This window comes from Lithobates pipiens, unplaced genomic scaffold, assembly GCF_037356315.1.
Source record: "Lithobates pipiens isolate NorthernLeopardFrog02 unplaced genomic scaffold, aLitPip1_a1.2 Scaffold_16, whole genome shotgun sequence".
Classification (NCBI taxonomy): Eukaryota; Metazoa; Chordata; class Amphibia; order Anura; family Ranidae; genus Lithobates; species Lithobates pipiens.
In genome coordinates, this window is record NW_027507748.1 from 570,057,892 (window position 1) to 570,077,969 (window position 20,078).

At 41.0% G+C, this 20,078-nt stretch overlaps 1 protein-coding gene across 1 annotated transcript in view; it reads right to left on the reverse strand.

Annotated features, from left to right (window-relative positions):
* Positions 1–9,590, reverse strand: part of LOC143983704 (fidgetin-like) — a 131,518-nt gene extending 121,928 nt beyond the window's left edge. Inside the window, exon 1 of the mRNA XM_077483710.1 lies at positions 9,418–9,590. The gene's annotated coding sequence lies outside the window, so the exon portion shown is untranslated. The remainder of the gene's footprint in view (positions 1–9,417) is intronic.
* Positions 9,591–20,078: the final 10,488 nt, after the last annotated feature.

Here is a 20,078-nt window from a genome sequence, read left to right on the forward strand (position 1 = left end):
TGTAGGGGAAAGAGATAAATCTGACTTTTTAAAAAGATACAGGGCTAATAAAAATTCTAGTATTTACCAAAAAGAGACCTTAAATGAAATAGAAGTCCCTATATTGGGACAACCCAGGAGTCTTCCAAAAAGAAACAGGCGTATAAAGTCTGCATTACATAACATAGCATTCCTGTACTGCACTTGTTACTGAACACGCCTTACAGATGTATGTATTTAATGTTCTTTTCAGACAGTGCACATGCCTGATGACAGCTGTGTATGAATGAACCATAACAGAGAGAAAGAGATAGCAAGGAGGAGAGAAATTCCTTGGGACAAGGTGAAGATGGAACTGCCTGGCAATAATAAAGGCAATGAAGATCTCTCTCACCAGTACAAATTGTGGTAAAATGACTTCCTCAGGGCCACACATCAGCAAAATTTGAGTATTGCAATTTCAAACTGGCTAGTTGGCTATACAAGCTTATATTAATGTCTGCACAATAATTGTTCTACATAATTCAGTATTTCCTAATCTGGCGTAATTGACCACAGGAGTCAATTTCAAGCTATGTGCCAAAATGTCAGATAATGTCAGATTAAATGTAGTATGGCTTAATCTGTCATAAGAGCTGACCCATATATGGATGGGTACCTTAGGTCTATCTTGGTCTTCCTGACTTTGTGTAGGCCAGTTGTTCACTTTAAAAATCCCAGGCATGTGTGACTGTGGAGGAAATACAACACTCACATAGGGCCACTGAGTAGAATAACCTTATAGATTATTGCCTAGAATTGTAAACTTGCAAGCACTGCTTGTCACTGGTGCATAATGAAGGTTTCCTAGTTGTGGCCTCAGCCCATCAATTTTTGAGGAACAAAGGGTATCCTCAAAAATATAAATCAAGCACACATAATGGTAGCCTCCATTGTATATGTGGCATTATATGCCTCCACTACCAAGAGCTATTTTGTGTGCTTGAACCATATTCGCTATAGCATGGCCAATCAAGTCCATTGATACCACAAAATGATACCACTAATGACAGCACAGTAGTGTAGTGGTTAGCACGCTCACCTAGCAGTAAAAAGGGTTGCTGGTTTGAATCCCAACCATGACACTACCTGCCTGGAGTTTGCATGTTCTCCCTGTGCCTGCGTGGGTTTCCTCTGGGTACTTCAGTTTCCTCCCACACTCCAAAGACATGTTGGTAGGTTTTTTGTATTCTGCCCAAAATTGGCCCTAGTATTTGAATGGGGACCTTGGATTGTGGGCTCCTTCAGGGTAGGGACTGGTGTGAGTGTGCAATGTACAGGGATGGGGACAATTGTAGACACTCACTCAGGTTGAACTGGATGGACTGGTGTCTTTATTCAACCTTACTAAGTGTGTAACTATGTAAAACCAACAACAGCAGCTCTGTATTGAGAATCAACAAGCAACATCTATCTTCACTATATGCCACATGTCTATTGCTGTAATATTTTAGGAGTTATGCAGGTTCATTGCAATTCATTTCACAACAAATCCAAGTTTACAGTTAAAGTTATTTATTGCACAGATATGTCAAATGTCAATACAGATGACTACAGCCAAAACTAATACATACAGTAATACCAACAGCTCTTCTTATCACATGGTCTAAAGGGACATCTGATCAGGATTATGCTTTAAAGTGGCAACCTATCTGATCTAAAAGAATATACATCTTGGGGAACCACACATTATTGGTATTAATATATTTAAAGTCCACTTCCAGCCAAAATTTCAATATTTTGTTGGTTAGACTAGAACTATGACTAGTTAGATCTTATGTCATGTTTTTTATTGCTGTCTGTAACCTTTTTTTTTAGCCCTGTGACACCAGAAGAATATTTGAGAAGAAGGAGTCTCCAGGACAGGAAGGCACATATAACAAAAATCTCACAAAGGTTCTCACTGTACCTCACTCTACGAAAATGTATTTTATTGGTGTCTGTCTACACTGGAGAGATTTCTCTCAAATAGTCCATCACCAGTGTAGCATTTGAGGGAAAATCTTCCCAAGTTAGATACAGAGCAATAAAAAAAACTGCAGAAAAAAATGGAAAAACAAAAACTTCTGGCTGAATACCAGGAACAACCTTTCAAAAGCCAATTTGTCACAGAAATATGACCCCAGAAGATATAATTTCCATCAGAAAACAGTAGAATGAATGCCATATATATAATAAAAATGGTCTTAAATTGAGATTTTACTTTTTTTTTTACAAATTAGTAATATTTTCTTTATAAAGTTAATTGTGCAAACTTGAGTCCTACACAGTCTAAGTTTTTATTAAACTAAGTAATAGGGAAAGTGAAATAGCCCAAAGCCACCAATGAAAATTCCTCTTCCAATTATCTGACCTCAGTCAACTGAAATGTGATTGTTTGCTTTGGGTTACTGCATGTTTTATATCATCTTTACTCTTGGCATTGCTCATTTCAATATGCCTGTAAATATAATAGCACACAAGGGAAACACACAGCTTAAATGTGGGTACTATGGAATCATTGAAGAGCTAACTATAAAACTACTATTATAAATATGAAGTCGTGTTATCTTTATCTTTGCCATGTAGTCAACATATCTCACGTTTACAAAGAATAGGAAAAATTAAAACTATAAATGTACAAATTAAACATAAAACATGTTTATGTAACTAGAATATAATCTAGACAAATCTAACAGGTAAATAATCTAGTAGCTAAAGCAATGCTGTCACATTAAGGCAGGATAAAAGTGTTACATTGCAGACTGGGTCAATGATAAATTATTTTTAATTTGTAAATGAATGCCACCATTGCTGTGCAGCTAGCAGTGGAAAATAAGTGGCTTTGCCATCTATTGTTTACATTTCAGACACCATGAAGGCTGCTTAGAAGCTGCAATTTATTTATTTTTTTCCTTCTTTTTTATGAACAAGGATAATCGGTTATAAAAATAATGAATCGATATATACGTAAGATATACTTTGTGATACGCATGCAATGAAAATGTATTTGTGTTAATGTATAAAAGTTTGTTGAAAATAAAATACAGAATTTACAAAAAAAAAGAAAAAAGAAAAAAGAAGCTGCAATACAGAGTTACAGATCTGAACACTGCTTTGTGTCTTGGTAATGTGGATAGCGCTGCGCAAACTGTTGGCGCTATATAAATCCTGTATAATAATAATAGTTATTCAGCATAGCTACTACAAAAAAAAACTAATTTAAATGAATTTTCTGTAATACTAATGAAGAGGCTAGCAGTCTTGCAAGAAGCATTATTAATTAGTGAATTGCTGCACTGCATGTCCAAGAAATGTTTTGCTTCCGTCAGTGTTTTATATATATATATATATATATATATATATATATATATATATATATATATATATATATATAATATACCTGTATATTATATAAAGAACAAAACTGTTCCATATATATATATTTGTAGTGATATGTGATGTGATCACTGCACAAGATTTGTGAGCAGAGCAGCAGGATGGTGGTGTAAAGTATACGTAAAATAGATGGAAGAACAGCACGCTGTGCAGTCCCAGGCTTCTAATGGAAATGGAAATGATCACCCTGAGCCTTGCCTTTCCCACATCAAATAATCCAGCAGGAGGTGTGGAATCTGTGTAATCTCAGTGACACACTGCTTCAGAATTCCAACAGGACCCATCTAACTGGGGATGATATAAATAGATGTTACCACGTGTGCAATATTTAGAGACCTAATATGAAACACAAGGGTCCCCGGTTTACTAAAGTTGAGCACATACTGCCAGCACGCTCACTCTCACTTACCAGCCCAATGATAGTCACACATCTTTGGGCACGTGCATGGGCATTTAAATGGGTGAACACAATTCTATTGACTGGACAACCTTTGGGATGTGTTTTAGGGGCATTTAACAAATAAATGAAGACTAAGTAATTTCCACTACAAGACTTGAAAACATACAAATTAAATATGTTTAAAGCAATAACCCCAAATTGTAACTTTTTTTTATAATAAATACATATTTAAACTTTCCATATGCCCAAAAAAAAACAAAACAATACAATACATATATACTGTTCAAACAATTTGATAAATGATGATGCATATGTGCACACTTAAAACAAAATAGATTTCAAATACTTTTCTGTTTCTTAAGTGATTTGAGTGCCCACTGCCTAGTTATTGATTTTGGTGGAGCAAAGCTAATCACCTGTTTATTTGCCTGTTCGCAACCATTTGCCATCATTCCCGCAGAACGCCAGCAAACATTTCCACACATTCAAATTGTATAAAGCTATAAGGAGGGATCTAAGTCATCCCTAAAAGAGCTAATCATGAATATCCTAAATTAGCCAATAAAAAGTTAATCAAACTCCACACAAAGATTGAAAGAAATACCTGGCAGCCATGGCCAACAAACAAGTCTCAGGAAAATAAGTCTACACATTACAGAGGAGTGCAACCATGTACATTGGCTGTAATGTGAAACTGGGGAACAGTATTACAAATATAGTTTTAAATTTCATTGTTAAGGAAGAGACATTGGTATTTATTATATATCTAAGCATTGTAATTTGGAAAAAATGCAGCATCACAATTGAAAAATAACTTCTAAATACATTTCATTCTGTTACTAATTCCCTACTTGCCTGCTCCATTATAGGAAGGTAGAACTATGGAGCTATGAAGATTTGTGTATGGCCTGGAGTTGAATATGCATAGTCATTTCATGAGCATGCACATCGTGTTCACTTAGTAAATCAAAATAAGGCTTTCCTGCTGTATTATGAAGATTTATAGCACAATCGGCCTGCTTACAACCTTAGTAAATCAGGCCTCCCCAGGGCAATGAAAGACAACCAGCCAACTTATAGCCTTAGTAAGTCAGGCTCTCATAGGGTAATGAAAAACATAGTGCAATCAGCCCACTTACAACCTTAGTAAACCAGGCTCTTCCAGGGCAATGAAAGACACGGCACAACCGACCCACTTACAACCTTAGTAGATCAGGCTCTCCCAGGGTTTTCCCAGGGCAAAGAAGGACAGCACTGCCTATGAAAGACATAGCACAACCAGCCTACTTACAAACTTAGTAAATAGGCTGTCAGAGAGCAATGAAAGACATAGCACAAACAGTCTACTTACAACCTTAGTAAATCAGGCTATCATAGTGCAATAAAAGACATAGCACAACCAGCCCACTTACAAACTTATTAAATCTGGCTCTCATAGAGCAATGAAAGACATAGCACAACCAGCCAACTTACAACCTTAGTAAATCAGACTGTCCCAGGGCAATGAAAGACATAGCGCAATCAGCCTACTTACAACCTTAGTAGATCAGGCTCACCCAGGGTTTTTCCAGGGCAAAGGACAGTACTACCTGCCTACTTACAACCTTAGTAAATCAAGGCTCACACAGGGTAATAATTGACATAGCGCAACTAGCCCACTTACGACCTTAGTAAATTAGGCTCTCCCAGGGCAAAGAAAGACATAGCACAACCAGCCCGCTTACAACCTTAGTAAATCAGGCACTCCCAGGGCAATCAAGGACATAGAGCAATCAGCCCACATACAACCTCAGTAGATCAGGCTCACCCAGGGTTTTCCCAGGGCAAAGGACAGTACTATCTGCCTACTTACAGCCTTAGTAAATCAGGCTCTCACAGGGAAATGAACAACATAGCACAACCAGCCTACTTACAACCTTAGTAAATCAGGCTCTCACAGGGCAATGAAAGACATAGCACAACCAGCCCACATACAACCTTAGTAAATCAGGCTCTCCCAGGTCAATGAAGGACAGCACTACCAACCCACTTACAAACTTAGTAAATCAGGCTTTCCCAGGGCAATGAAAGACATAGCACAACCAGTCTATCTACAACCTTAGTAAATTTGTCTCTCCTAGGGCAACGAAAGACATAATACAACCAGCCTACTTACAGCTTTAGTAAATCAGGCTCTCCCAGGGCAATGAAAGACATTCCTGCCGCATTCACAAGCATAAAGCATTCGTTTTCACTGAATCTGTTAAAACATGCAATTTAGGACCTTTAACAAAATGCAGATCTATTATTATTCCTGCTTACTATCATACAAATTAATTATTGTGTTATAAAGAAATTCTGCACAGCCAGTCTGTATAATATATTGCATTGCAGAGTTCCTAAACCTATTTCTTTTTGTTGAAGGATATGGTGAATAGTAGATTTGCACCCATGAATAGGAAGTAGTTAAATGCAAGGAAAACTTTAGTGATAGACTTAAGATAGTCAACTAACAATTCAGCATCTTTAAATTACATTTCCCTATTCACTTTATTTTAGGATATATAGTAATGTATTGTTTTTTTAATCAAGATATAGCATTCAGTATGAATATACATTTATATATATTATTATTATTATATATTATTTATATTGGACTTCCCTATGAGCATGCTTATGGGAGGGTGACTAGTGGGCAGAAGAGGTTGCACTCTATGCTGATAACCTAAATCATACAGATTATGGAAACATACACAACAGACATGACATTCTGCAGCCAGAGCTGGGAATCTCCACAGAAGTATGCACTCACACACATTTGTTTGCTTTAGCACCAAACACATTAGACGACTGTAAACAAACAGAATAAAAGTTCCTACAGTAACTGCCATGCGTGATCCCTTTCTGCTGCACGGTGCTATGGAGTAATGCTTTGTTTTCACTGGTCACAATCACTGGCCTCCAGTCCAGTTTATATTGGGCTCAGCCCTATGGGGAAGGGCTGCCTGCTGGAGAGGCAATGTGATCACTGGAGCTTTTAAAATGAACGTAATGAAGCTTTTCAGGGCTAACACCCTGGTACCCTGTCCCTTCCAACTCTACATATCACTGCTTGTCAATGAAAACCAATAAGAATAGAACACAGATCGTGAGCTGCAAACACCAGAATATGAAGCTTTATTCTGTAAATTAAAAAAAATTACAGTTATTTTCAGTTGTGATCTAAAAATAACTGTCACATGGCTGAAAATAAAGACCCGTAAGCCGGCCATAAGTTAGTAGAAATGTTTCATTCTAAGAACCTTTGTTCGATTTTATAATATTAGTGGGATCAAATTAATGTTTGTTTTTGACCACAGTGATAATTTAAAGGAGCTGGATAGAAAATGTTTCTCGAACAAGCAAATTTCTAAGCCCTCTTGCAAACTGCAGCTTGAAAAAGCTTTTTTTTTTACAAGCATACCCCACTTTTAAGTACACATTGGGGTTTATTTACTAAAGCTGGAAAGTGCAAAATCAGGCTCACTTATGCACAGAAACCAATGAGCTTCTAACCCCAGATTGTTCAGTTAAACTTTGGTAATAAAACCTGGAAGCTCATTGGTTTCTATGCAGAAGTGAGCCTGATTTTGCACTTTCCAGCTTTAGTAAATAAACCCCATTGTGTACTTAAAAGTGGTGTATGCCTGTACTGAGCTAAACTACAACCCATTAATTGTAATGTGCCTATGCACACAGGCATGTAAACAAGCGCCGTGTATTTCTTAGTCAATAAAAAAAAATAGAAGAATCTTCTTTTTTCATCAGCAATTTACACCTCATGCACGCAAATACGCACAAATGCGCAAAAATGTGTGCAAATTGCCATTTACATATTGTGCAGAGCAAGAACGCGAGAATACGTTTTCGCGCATTTGCGAGAACGCATATACGCAAAAATGCATGTAAATAGGAAGTAGTTTTACTTTTTCAGACTTTCAGTATGTATTTGTGTGTAACAAAAAAGTCTGAAAAAGTAAAACTACTTCCTATTCACGGTTGCAAATCTACTATCCGTCATATCCTACAACAAAAAGAAATAGGTTTAGGAACCAATGAAATATATTATACAGACTGGTCGTGCAGAATTTCTTTTTAACACAAGTAAAACAGGAGTATAATACGCAAGAGGCCTATTAGAGAATAAGGTTTTCTTTTAGGAAAGTCAAATCATGTCGAAAAGTTAAAAGAAAATGACATTTTGAAAGACATTCATCTAGTCGTCGAATGTAATAATCAGAAATTGTGCACAAATGTTCGTTTGAAAATCTACTAATGTATGGCTGGCTTAAGCCTAATGTGTGTTATCAACTAATCAGGCACACAACTGTCCTATCTTGTACAGCATTTTTTTGTTATGCCAACAGAAACACACAATATTTGCAGTAACATTGTTCGATGAACACATGTTATTAAGAAACAAATAAACAAAGCATCAATCTGATTGATACAAACTGAGGAAGTAAAGCTATTCCCATGACATGGTCATTTATTAGAAAATAGTAATTGTGCCAGGAATAATAGGTTTAGGAGGCTGCTCCAGGCTTCTTGCAGATTGCACTTTTCATAAAGCAACCCCAATCTCTTGCTGCGCACAAACTGTTGGCGCTATATAAATCCCGTATAATAATAATAATAATAATGTATGAATAATTCAAGCAAAATGAAAACTCTGTTCCAATCAGTTCCTGCTCTCTAGGCTTGCTCTGAGAATCCCATCTCACTGGATCTATTATGATCTAAGTGGATCCCATACACACAACTTAGCATCCCACCACCATAAAACAAGCAAGCACCCCTCTCCATGCATTAACCTGTATGCCAACCTACAGTATGATGTCACTCCTCTATAGTCCTGCCAAGCCTTCCATTCACAAAAGATCATACATACAGGCATACTACACTTTTAAGTACACAATGGGGTTTATTTACTAAAGCTGGAAAGTGCAAAATCAGGCTCACTTCTGCATAGAAACCAATGAGCTTCCAGGTTTTATTACCAAAGCTTAATTGAACAATCTGGGGTTAGAAGCTCATTGGTTTCTATGCAGAAGTGAATCTGATTTTGCGCTTTCTAGCTTTAGTAAATAAACCCCATTGTGTACTTAAAAGTGATGTATGTCTGTACATTATTATTATCATACAGGATTTATATAGCGCCAACAGTTTGTGCAGCGCTTAACGAAATGCGTACAAGTACAGTCCAGCCTACTTCATAATTGCAGCAAAGTCCTACCATTCCATTGGACCAATTATGCAAATGATGTTATGTTATTCACATGGTAACACATAAATAAATAAAATCATCCAAACACACACATGTGGAAATGAACATGTCAAACTTCTGAAAGACCCCAAAAAAAATAAAAAAATTATCTGCCATCCATAAAAGTGTCATGTAGAAAGTTGGAGCCTAGGAGAGAGAAGGGGGTCCTGGAGTAGAAGGCAGCCCTGCCTATTGACCCCTGTGCCTGGATTGCTCTCCGCTAACAAAAGCTAAGCCTGATGCAGGACAGCTGCTGAACAAGGGTGGTCATGGAAGAGGTTTAACCTGGAAATAAAGAGAGATCCCCCCCCCCCCTCTCCTTTCCAGGTTGACTTACCTCCTAAATGTGGGTGCATGCTCCTTAAAATGTGCTCTTTAGTAATCCAGACTAGGCATAGGAGAGGGGAGCCTTGTGTGGGACTCACCAGGCATTCTTGCTGTGACAATGTGAGTGTGGAGAGGGAGAGTGTGACAGCAAGGCTGCCTGGACTGCAATCACTGGGGCATCCCCCAGCCTCCCCTCCCCCTACCACATCCCTCCAGCTTTTCACTCCTTTCCAAAACTGTATTAGCCAGCAGCAGCAGCAGCAGCAGGGAGAGAATTGACCAATCATGCATTCAGGACTGCTGTCTGCCTACAGGATGGTCATCTGTGCCCTTCCTGATGTCCTGCAGGCGACACATGGGATGAAGAATGGATGGAGATCCTTCTAATGACCAGGCTGGGAAGGAGAGCATTGGAAGAATGGGAGAGTTTACACTGGGCACATCACATCTACAATCAGGCTAAGCACACAATACAACATTCGCTCCATTTCCTACACAGGACACAACGTTTTTTGCATTTTTATTCTATTTGTAAACTTTGTTTTATTTGTCTATTTATTGGATTGTATAGCATGCAAATATTTATTTGTGTTTTTCTTCCTAAACTCACCACACAGGTTACAATCTGATTGTACAATCTCCTTTAAATCTACTAGAAACAGGTGTGTGCAGCCTATTGCATTAGGGTGTGAACCCCAAAGCGCAAACACGTGTGTGTGTACATGTGTATATATACTGTCAGCAGAGCAATGGACGGTGTCAGTAGGGCAGTGGGCAGTGTTAGTAGTTTAAATGTTTATTACTTTCTTTTTTATTATTTTTTCCAATTAATTTATTATTATTATTTTTTTTTTACAATTTCTTTAAGAGCCCTGCGTTGGTGAAATATCAGGGGTCTAAACAGGGAGAACTTGCACCACATGGGTTGATTAGGGTGTGCCAAGGCACAGCTGGCACACATTGTTCGCACACCTATGACCATAAACTATGCACTGCACATGCCTGATTTGATACAAATTATTTGGGTCGATTAGAAAGGTCCTCATATTATGTTACATAGTTACCTAGTAGGTGGGGTTGAAAAAAGACACCAGTCCACCAAGTCCAACCTATGTGTGTGATTATATGTCAGTATTACATTGTATATCCCTGTACAGGCATACCCCGCTTTTACGTACACATTGGGCTTTATTTACTAAAGCTGGAAAGTGCAAAATCAGGTTCACTTCTGCATAGAAACCAATGAGCTTCCAGGTTTTATTACCAAAGGTTAATTGAACAATCTGGTGTTAGAAGCTCATTGGTTTCTATGCAGAAGTGAGCCTGATTTTGCACTTTCCAGCTTTAGTAAATAAACCCATTGTGTACTTAAAAGTGGGGTATGCCTGTATGTTGCAGTAGTACTTATCTAATAGTTTCTTGAAACTATCAATGCCCCCCCCCCCTTGCTGAGACCACCACCTGTGGAAGGGAATTCCACATCCCTGTCACTCTTACAGTAAAGAACCCTCTATGTAGTTTAAGGTTAAACCTCTTTTCTTCTAATTTTAATGAGTGGCCACAAGTCTTGTTAAACTCCCTTCTGCAGAAAAGTTGTATCCCTATTGCGGGGTCACCAGTATGTGATGTTGGTAAATCTAAAGATTGTATGGTCAGATTGTACCATGTATGGTGACCCTTAGGTCTCAGTAGATGGTTAGTCCCATACTCCATGCAGAGCCACTGGCTGATGCATGTGCATCCCCCTCGCAGCTGAACGCAGGCAGTGTGGATGCACACACAAGGGCTACACGGACATAATTGCATGTGAAAATCTGACGTGCGAGCAGGAGTGGGTGCACAGATCCGAATGCACAGGGGTTGATTTACTATAGGCAAATAGATGTCTATGCACTTTGCAAAGTGCAGTTGCATGCAGCAAGACCAGTTGATTCACAGCTTGGTGAATAAGCAAAAGCGCCGCTGACTTCCATCATCCAATCATGTTGCAACCAAAAATTGTGTTTATTTTATTTTCCTTGCATGTGATTGGGTTATCTTTGAAAAGTGAAACTTTAGCTCGTTTATTAAGTTTTGGAGGCACAGCTCTTGCAGAGTGCACAGTCTATTAGCCTTTATCAACCCCATAAGGTCTGTGTTTAGATATGTGACTCACTCCTGATCACATGCATTTGCATTTGACATGCAATTGTGTCTGTGCCGGTGTTCTGGCATATAGTGTCCTGCCATCATATAGTGCCCGCCCCGTATTGTGCATGCGCAGTACGGAGCAGAAGAAGCTTCGGAATATTTCCGAAGATGAACAGTGCCTGCGCGGTGAGTGGAGGTGGTAGCCCCACCATCCAAGCAGACATAGGGTTGGGAAAATTAGAGGGCCCCTCGCGGGCTCGCTTCGATCGCCACGCTTCGAGCTCGGCCTCGCTGCGCTCGGCTCTTTAATATTCCAACTCTATGTTCACTTGGATGATGGGGATAGAACCTGGACTCACGGCGCAAGCGCCGTTCATCTTCGGGTATTTTCGGAATCTGTGTGTGCTGTGTACTAAGCATTCGCAGTACACAGAGGACACTATCCGATGAGGGACAGTATATGATAGGACACCGGCACTATGCATGCATCCACTTCTATGAACTGCCCGCATACAGCTCCGTGGTAAATATGCATGCATCTGCCAGCAGCTCTGCAAGGAGCATGGAACAATTTCCTCATCTGAATGAGTCTTTATACAGACACTAAAAATATTATTATTCTCCAAATATTATCTATACACATCCACCACTTAAGTGATACCAAAATCTCGTTTTTTTGGGGGGTTAAAAATAACAAACATGTTATACTTACCTGCTCGGTACAATGATTTTGCACAGGGCAGCCCCGATCCTCCTCTTCTTGGTTCCCCCATCAGCACTCCTGGCTCCTCCCTCCTGTCGAGTGCCCCCATGCAAGCAGCTGCTCTGTGTGTCCATTCAGACATGGAGCCATGGTTCAGCCCTGCCCCCTTTTTCTCCTCATTGGCTCACGGACTTTGATTGACAGCAGGGGGAGCCAATGGCGCCATGCTGCTGTCTCAGCCTATGAGGAGGGGAGCCTGGGGCAGCCGAGTTTCTCCTGCAACATCGCTGGACATAGATGGGGCTCAGGTAAGTATTAGAGGGGCTGCTGAACACAGAAGGTTTTTTATCTTAATGCATAGAATGCATTACAATAAGAAACCTTCTGACTTTACAACCTCTTTAAAGCAGTAGCAAGCTCCCACATGCCAAAATCTGCTGACAGGCAGGGTTTTTATAACAGAAGAGACCCCTGCCTGTCAGCAGTAATGCGATCTGAGCTGTGCATGTACATGCTCTGCATGCTGTGGTGAAGTGACTCGAGTGCATGCTTGGGAGTGATGTCACTGCAGCCTGGCCAATCATGCAGCCAAACCTGGAGAGAAGACCAGCTTAACATGAAAGCCACTAGGGATCGGGGGACCTTGGGAGTAGGGGAGAGCTCTGATTGTAGGTAAGTCTCCCATAATGCACTGGTATGTGGCGCATACTAGTACATTATGATTTAAACCTGCAAGGGGAACTTTTTTGTACTTTGTCAAGGAGACTCTACTACCGCTTTAAACTTATGCTACAGGTAAGATATTCACATCAGCTCTAGCCAATGACATCACTGGCGCATGTTCTACATTCAGAGCACACTGAATGTGTTGTGGTTGCAGGGAGTGCTGTGATGAGTGATGTCATAGCGTTCAGACCAAACGACTGGAGAGTGAATCCAGAAGGAGGACTGGATAAAGATGGAAGCACCAGAAGCGGTGAAAGCTCAGTGCTGGTGGGCTCAGTTTGGAAGGTAAGTCTGTCATAATGTGCTGGTATGTAGCTGCAGGGGGCACATTTAGGAAAATAAAATAGGAGTCTTTACTAATTCTCTGAACTCACAAAAACATTTATATTCTTCAATAGACACAAAGTACATTAAGGCTTAGCTCATATGGGAGTACATAAGGCTACACTTGTGTGAGGGCTGTGTTTTGCCTGCACAGGTTTTTCATGCATCCCCATGCAGTCAGTCCCATTTACGTCAGTTGGGACACAGCCACTGCACGGACACAGCTCTTGCTCCCCATTTGACATCAGTGTAGGCGAGGGTGCTTGCAGGTCCTCAAACTCACACTGTCTGTATTTGTGGACCTGCATGCACACACTCAGATGTTAAGTACACTCATATAAACCCCTTTGCAAACCCAGATATTACCTTGTAAAAGTAGTGATGACATCATCACAGTGCTGTACGCTGCCTGTGCAGAGAGCAGAGCTGTGGGAGGGACCCAGAAGGCTCCACCCACTACAAGCTGCCGGTGTTCTGGCATATAGAGTCCGGCCATCAAATAGTGTCCGCTCCGTACTGCGCATGCGCAGTACGGAGCAGGCGAAGCTTCGGAAAATCTCCGAAGCTGAACGGCGCCTGCACCGTGAGTGGAGGTGGTAGCCCCACCATCCAAGCGAACATAGGGTTGTGAATTTCAGAGAGCCCCCCTTCGGGCTCGGCCTCGCTGCGCTCGGCTCTTTTTTTATTCTAACTCTATGTCCACTTGGATAGTGGGGATAGAACCTGGACTCACGGCGCGGGCGCCGTTCATCCTCGGCAATTTTCGGAATCTGTGTTCCTGTGTACTGCGCAAGCGCAGTACGCAGCGGATACTATCCGATGGAGGACGCTATTTGACAAGACACCGGCAGAAAACTACAGGAACAAGCGGAGACAAGACCTTTGGAGGAGGCTGAGAACAATAGAAGAGATTAAGAATACTACTTACTTGAATTATTTTCTTTTAAACCAGAGTTAAGCCAGCCATACATAGAGCAAATTTCTGCAATCACGAGTTGCAATAATCGCAAGAGAATCCGGCAGGCTGGTTATACCCAAGTTGATCGATCGATCGATCAACTTGGTACATTCAGCCTGCCCATTAAAGGTTTGAATCTCGGTGGGTTCAGCAATTATGGCCAGCCTTAGGTGTCACTTTAAGCCACCTAAACCACACACATTACAATCTGATTGTACAATCTCCTTTAGATCTTTCAGCAACTATGTAGTGCAGGGATCTGCCTGATCGGATATAAATTGGTTAGATTAGGTAGGTCCTCATATTACATAATTTGGATGAATCTAGAGTTGATTGTACAAAGCTTGTATGGTCAGATCATAACATGTCTAATAAACCTTATGGATAAAAGAATTAATGTATAATGGACCTTCAGTGACAGTATGTTGCATGATTTGGGGAGAAGGTAGTTAGGGTACTCTTGTTAGATACACGTCTCTCCAACTAATGGTCCCTGTGGGACTGGCTACTCAATAAAGCTGCTGTCTTTTCTGTCTTTCTATGGTCTGCATAATACTGCCTGCTATCTCAAACAAGGTTTAGTTCTTTTGCTAAAAGTCTCCCCATCCCTCCAACCCCAAAGATAAAAAATATGTTATATGCGGCTATGCATGTTGATTTTTTAAACATGTGTAAGTCCTATGTAAAATAAACTTTTTTTTTTTTGCTTACAATTTTTTTTCCTGGTATCTTGAGGCTCTGGAGACGTAGCCAGGACCTCACAGGAGCCTCCTGGGAAGGCTACATCACCAGTGCTTTCCAGGGAGACCTTGTGAGATCTTCTGAGATCTCCGGGGGAAAACAAAAAAACATTTTTGCAAAAGATTAATGTGACATGGTACCGCTGCATGACATATGCGCCTCATCGCACATGTGCGCCGAGGACACTCATCACTTGAAAAAAATAAAGTCTTTCCCCCCAAAATCTTTCAAGATTTTTGTTTTTAAAACAGAGGAGTGTAATGTACTGCGGCACATGGAAGAGATGAGGCGCAAAAGTGGGCGGGCCGGCAGATAATTTGGAAGAAGAAGAGGGGTGGTAGAACACAGAGACTGGCGAAATGTGCAAGAAAGAGGTAAGTAACTACCACTGATGGTACTAGATGTACTACATAGATTTTCTTAACCGCTTGCCTACCAGCCGCCGTCATTATACGGTGGCAGGTCGGCATGGTCCCGTGAGCCGTCGTAGCTATAGGTTGGCTCCTTTAGCAGGCTAGCAGGCACGCGCATGTGCCCGCCGCACTGCGGGCATGCTGATGCTCGTGGGCAACAGTCGCGCTGACCACTGGCCATGAGCGATCGTGGACACAAGAGGCAGAACAGTGACGTGAGTGTGTAAACACACAAATCCCTGTTCTGTTCTGTGAAGAGAGACAGATCGTGAGTTCCTAATAGCTAGGAACCACAATCTGTCATCCCCTCTAGTCAGTCCCCTCCCCCTACAGTTAGAACAAACAGTCAGGGAACACAGTTAACCCCTTTATCGCCCCCTAGTGTTAACCCCTTCCCTGCCAGCGACATTTATACAGTAATCAGTGCATTTTTAAAGCACTAATCCCTGTATAATTTTCAATCGTCCCAAAAATGTATCAAAAGTGTCCGCAGATCACCGCCATTACTATTTAAAAAAATAATAATAATAAAAATGCCATAAATCTATCCCCTATTTTGTAGATGCTATAACTTTTGCGCAAACCAATCAAAATATGCTTATTGCGATTTTTATTACCAAAAATATGTAGAAGAATACATATTGGTCTAAACTGAGAAAAAATTAGTTTTTTTTTTTTTAAAAATGGGGATATTTATTACAGCAAAAAGTAAAAAATATTGTGCTTTTTTTTTTCAAAATTGTTGCTCTTTTTTTGTTTATAGCGCAAAAATTTTATTTTACTTTAAGCAGCTAAAAGTGATAGGGGAGGGGGGCTCATCTTTTAAGTCCTGGTCACTGTTTAACCCCTAGGTGCCGATCGCACCAAAAAATGCGGTCTTTCAGCGGGTGGTCCTTAGTGCAGAGAGGGTGCATATTTGCATGAATTACTATAAATACAGCTATGCTGAGAGCGCGCACCCTGCTTGCTCTTGGCTCAGTTACCGGTGGCTAAAGCAAAGTTCCCGATCGCTATTTGCGATCTGTATTTTTCCGGTCATGTGACCGCCGTGACAGCCAATCATGACAGTCACATGATCTTAAACCCCACCCTGCCTCACGGCATCCTAAACCTCTTAAAGAGCCAGGAGGCACCGATGCAAAGAGGTTAAGGCCCCATTCACATCTGGTATTTTGGGATCTTGGGCAAATTTAAAACTGCAATTCTGCCCGTGATCCCAAATTGCACTGCAATTGTGGCAAAACACATCACGTGTGTTTGGTGGGCATTAGTTTTTAATGGCACCTAAAAGCGAGGTGGCTTTGCCACATGATAAATTGCGCTACAATTGCAGCAAACCCTGCCGCGCAGAGCTTGTCGCCCAAGGAGCTCCTGCTTCTTTTTGGGAAACAAGCTCCACGTGATGCGGTTTGCCACTATTGCAGCGTGATTTATCACAGCAAAACTGCCCTGCATTTAGGTTCCATGAATAAATCAATGGGTTTGTCCGAGATCCCAAAATGCCAGATGTGAACGCGACCTTAAATATCGCAATCAAAGTCCTCTCTACAAAGTAAAGGGTTAAAACGTATCCTGCCAATACTGCTGTCTTCAGGAGCTCCGCTGGCTCACATCTTAAGCATTTGATTCTGACATTTTAAAAAGCGACAATTATTCTAACAGCATATTTGCAGTTAAAATAAAGTAGACCGAAAAGTAAAGTATACTAAAAGGAATATAAATATTCACTGACCATTTTGTGCAAAAAAAAAAAAAAATGAATGAAAATTTGCAGTAAGGGCCATTTTTCATGTCTCTGCCTAGTCATGCAATCTCAGTGTCGCAGGCTTGATGTACAGGCAGAGCTGGTTGATCAGCAATGTACAGGCTGAGCAGAGATCCTTAGCATGAGCATCACATTACCAATGCCTTGGGTGAGTGGACATTTTTAGATTTGTCTGTTTATTTACAGCATGGAGGGGGAATACTTATTTGAATGTGCTTTCATTTTGACTGTGGATCCTGTCTCACTTAAGTAAAATGAACTTTCTAACTTTTGCATGCCTGCAGGATTTTCTGGCTGGCTTTATGGGTTGCCTGCTGTAAATTTTTAATCTACCGCTTTTTAAATTTTGTACTATGCTGTGACGGTTCATTAAAGTGATACTAAGCATAGGGTGACCAGACATCCCCGGTTTCCGGGGACAATCCCCGGATTGTGGACACTGTCCCCAGAGCCAGTCTGTCCCCAGATTGGCCCCGGATTGCAGTGGCATGAAGCCTGTCCCCCATGATCCCTCTGGTGCGGGCAGCCCATGTATGTGTGAGAACAGCAGAGAGGAGGGGCGGTGCAGAGCATAAGGCGGCTATTGGAAAAGCTCTTGGCAGGGGATAATGAGGAGTGGCTGGGTGTCGGGAACAGTACCTGGTGCTGGTGAGAGCCCTGCTCCGATAGATTATCATGGAAGCCACGGAGAGGTGAGCAAAATCAACCGATCTACACTGTTCATGTGGGGGGGGGGGGGGTGGTGTAGTGCAGGAATCAGGTAGGTCAGTGTAGTGGTCAATATAGAACTCAGGTAGGTCAATGTAGGGATCAGGTAGATCAGTGTAGGAATCAGATAGGTCAGTGTAGTGGTCAGTATAGGAATCAGGTTGGTTAGGGTAGTAGATAGTGTACAAATCAGGTAGGTTAGTGTAGTGGTCAGTGTAGGAATCAGGTAGGTCAGTGTAGTGGTTGGTGTAGGAATCAGGTAGGTCAGTGTAGTGGTTGGTGTAGAAATCAGATAGCCAGTGTAGTGGTCAGCTCGGTCAGTATATGAATCAGGTTGGTCAGTATAGTGGTCAGTATCGGAATCAGGTTGGTCAGTGTAGTGGTCAGTATAGAAATCAGGTTGGTCAGTGTAGTGGTCAGTATAGGAATCAGGTAAGTCAGTGTGGTGGTCGGTGTAAGAATCAGGTAGGTCAGTGTAGTGGTCTGTGTAGGAATCAGGTTGGTCAGTGTAGTGGTCAGGTAGATCAGTGTAGTGGTCAGTGTAGGAATCAGGTAGGTCAGTGTAGTGGTCAGGTAGCTCAGTGTAGTGGTCCGGGTAGGAATCAGGTTAGTCAGTGTAGTGGTCAGTATAGGAATCAGGTAGGTCATTGTAGTGGTCAGGTAGGTCAATGTGGTAGTCAGTGGAGGGATAAGGTAGGTCAGTATAGTGGTCAGGTAGGTCAGTGTAGGAATCAAGTTGGTCAGTGCTACTGTACTAGTGGAAGGGACTAAAAGTCTGGCGGGGGAGGGTGAAAATTTCTTGCCTTGTCCCAGGCACTGACAACCCATGCTACACCACTGACTGCATATATAATATGAGGAAAATATGTGTATAAAATAGTTTACCATTTTCCAATAAAAAAAAAAATGTCCCCGGATTGCATTTGAAAAATCTGGTCACCTTAACTAAGCACATACTGTTTAATCTACATTGTCCCTTCTATTTCTGGATGTGGATTATGGTACTGTAATTATTTTAATTTAAAAAAATCTAAGTACCTTTTTCCTAATCGATATATAGCTGTCACATGACCCATATCTTTCCCAGCCTGTCTGCAGGGTAACATAAGCAAGAGGAGCTTCTAGTCCTTTGCTGCTGGTCACATGTTAAAAAAAAAAAAAAAAAAAAACAGCCTCTGGAATACAGAGTATAAATAAATAAATAATATCAATAAACTGTTACATACATAGACATACAATGTTTTGTCATACAAATATATATTTAAAATCAAATCTTTAATATTTTTTGGCAATAACATGGTGTGGGCGGATTTCTGCCAGTCACAGGATGTCACACCCCTCCAGCCTGTGCCTTAGAATAGGAGGGAGGTGAAGCCTCCATCAGTCTACATGTAATATCCCACCCCATTGTGTTTAGTTGGTTAGTGGGCATAGAGGAGAAGAGAAGGAGTGGACTGTCATTTACCACTGTGTATACACCTACATGTGTGACTCTATAGTCACATGGGCTGCTCAGATGTGATGGGGAGGAAATGCTCAGCATATAAACTCACTGAGAACTGAGCATGTGCAGAGTTGCCACTACAGCTACAAAATCCCCAGCTGAATTGAGAAACATTAACAGATGGTGGAGATAGAGAGCACTAGGATCAATGAGGCTTTTTGCAGGATACAGAAAATGAATCTCATAGTGACTATTAATCGATTTTAATGATGTGGGTTTAGTGACACTTTAAGAGACTGTTTTTTAAAGCAAAAGTAGAGTCTTACTACAGCCCCTACCCATACTTTAAAAGTGGTGTGCTTTACAATTGTGACCTCTATTACGCTTGCACCAGGACTCAGAAGCAAGCAAAGCCCATTAAAATCATTATATGGAAGAAAAAAAATCTGGGACAGTAGAGTAGAGCCCATTGACATGACCTGTCAAAGTCCGCCAACCACCCTTTTCTTCCAACCACGGAATGCTCTCTGCAGTGTTATGCAGGCAATACTCCTTAAGACACTCCAGGTTGTCTTTCTCTCTCTGCATTTAACAATTCATTGTTCAATAAACCCTGTTGCATTGAAAAGCGTAAATCTATACCTGCCTTTTTAAAATGTAACCCTTTAATAAGTGCTGCTTGTAGTTGCCACTCCTTCCTTACTTTTGCCTATAACAGGCTAAGGAATGTCACTCCAGCTCTTAACCTTTTGTCTTACA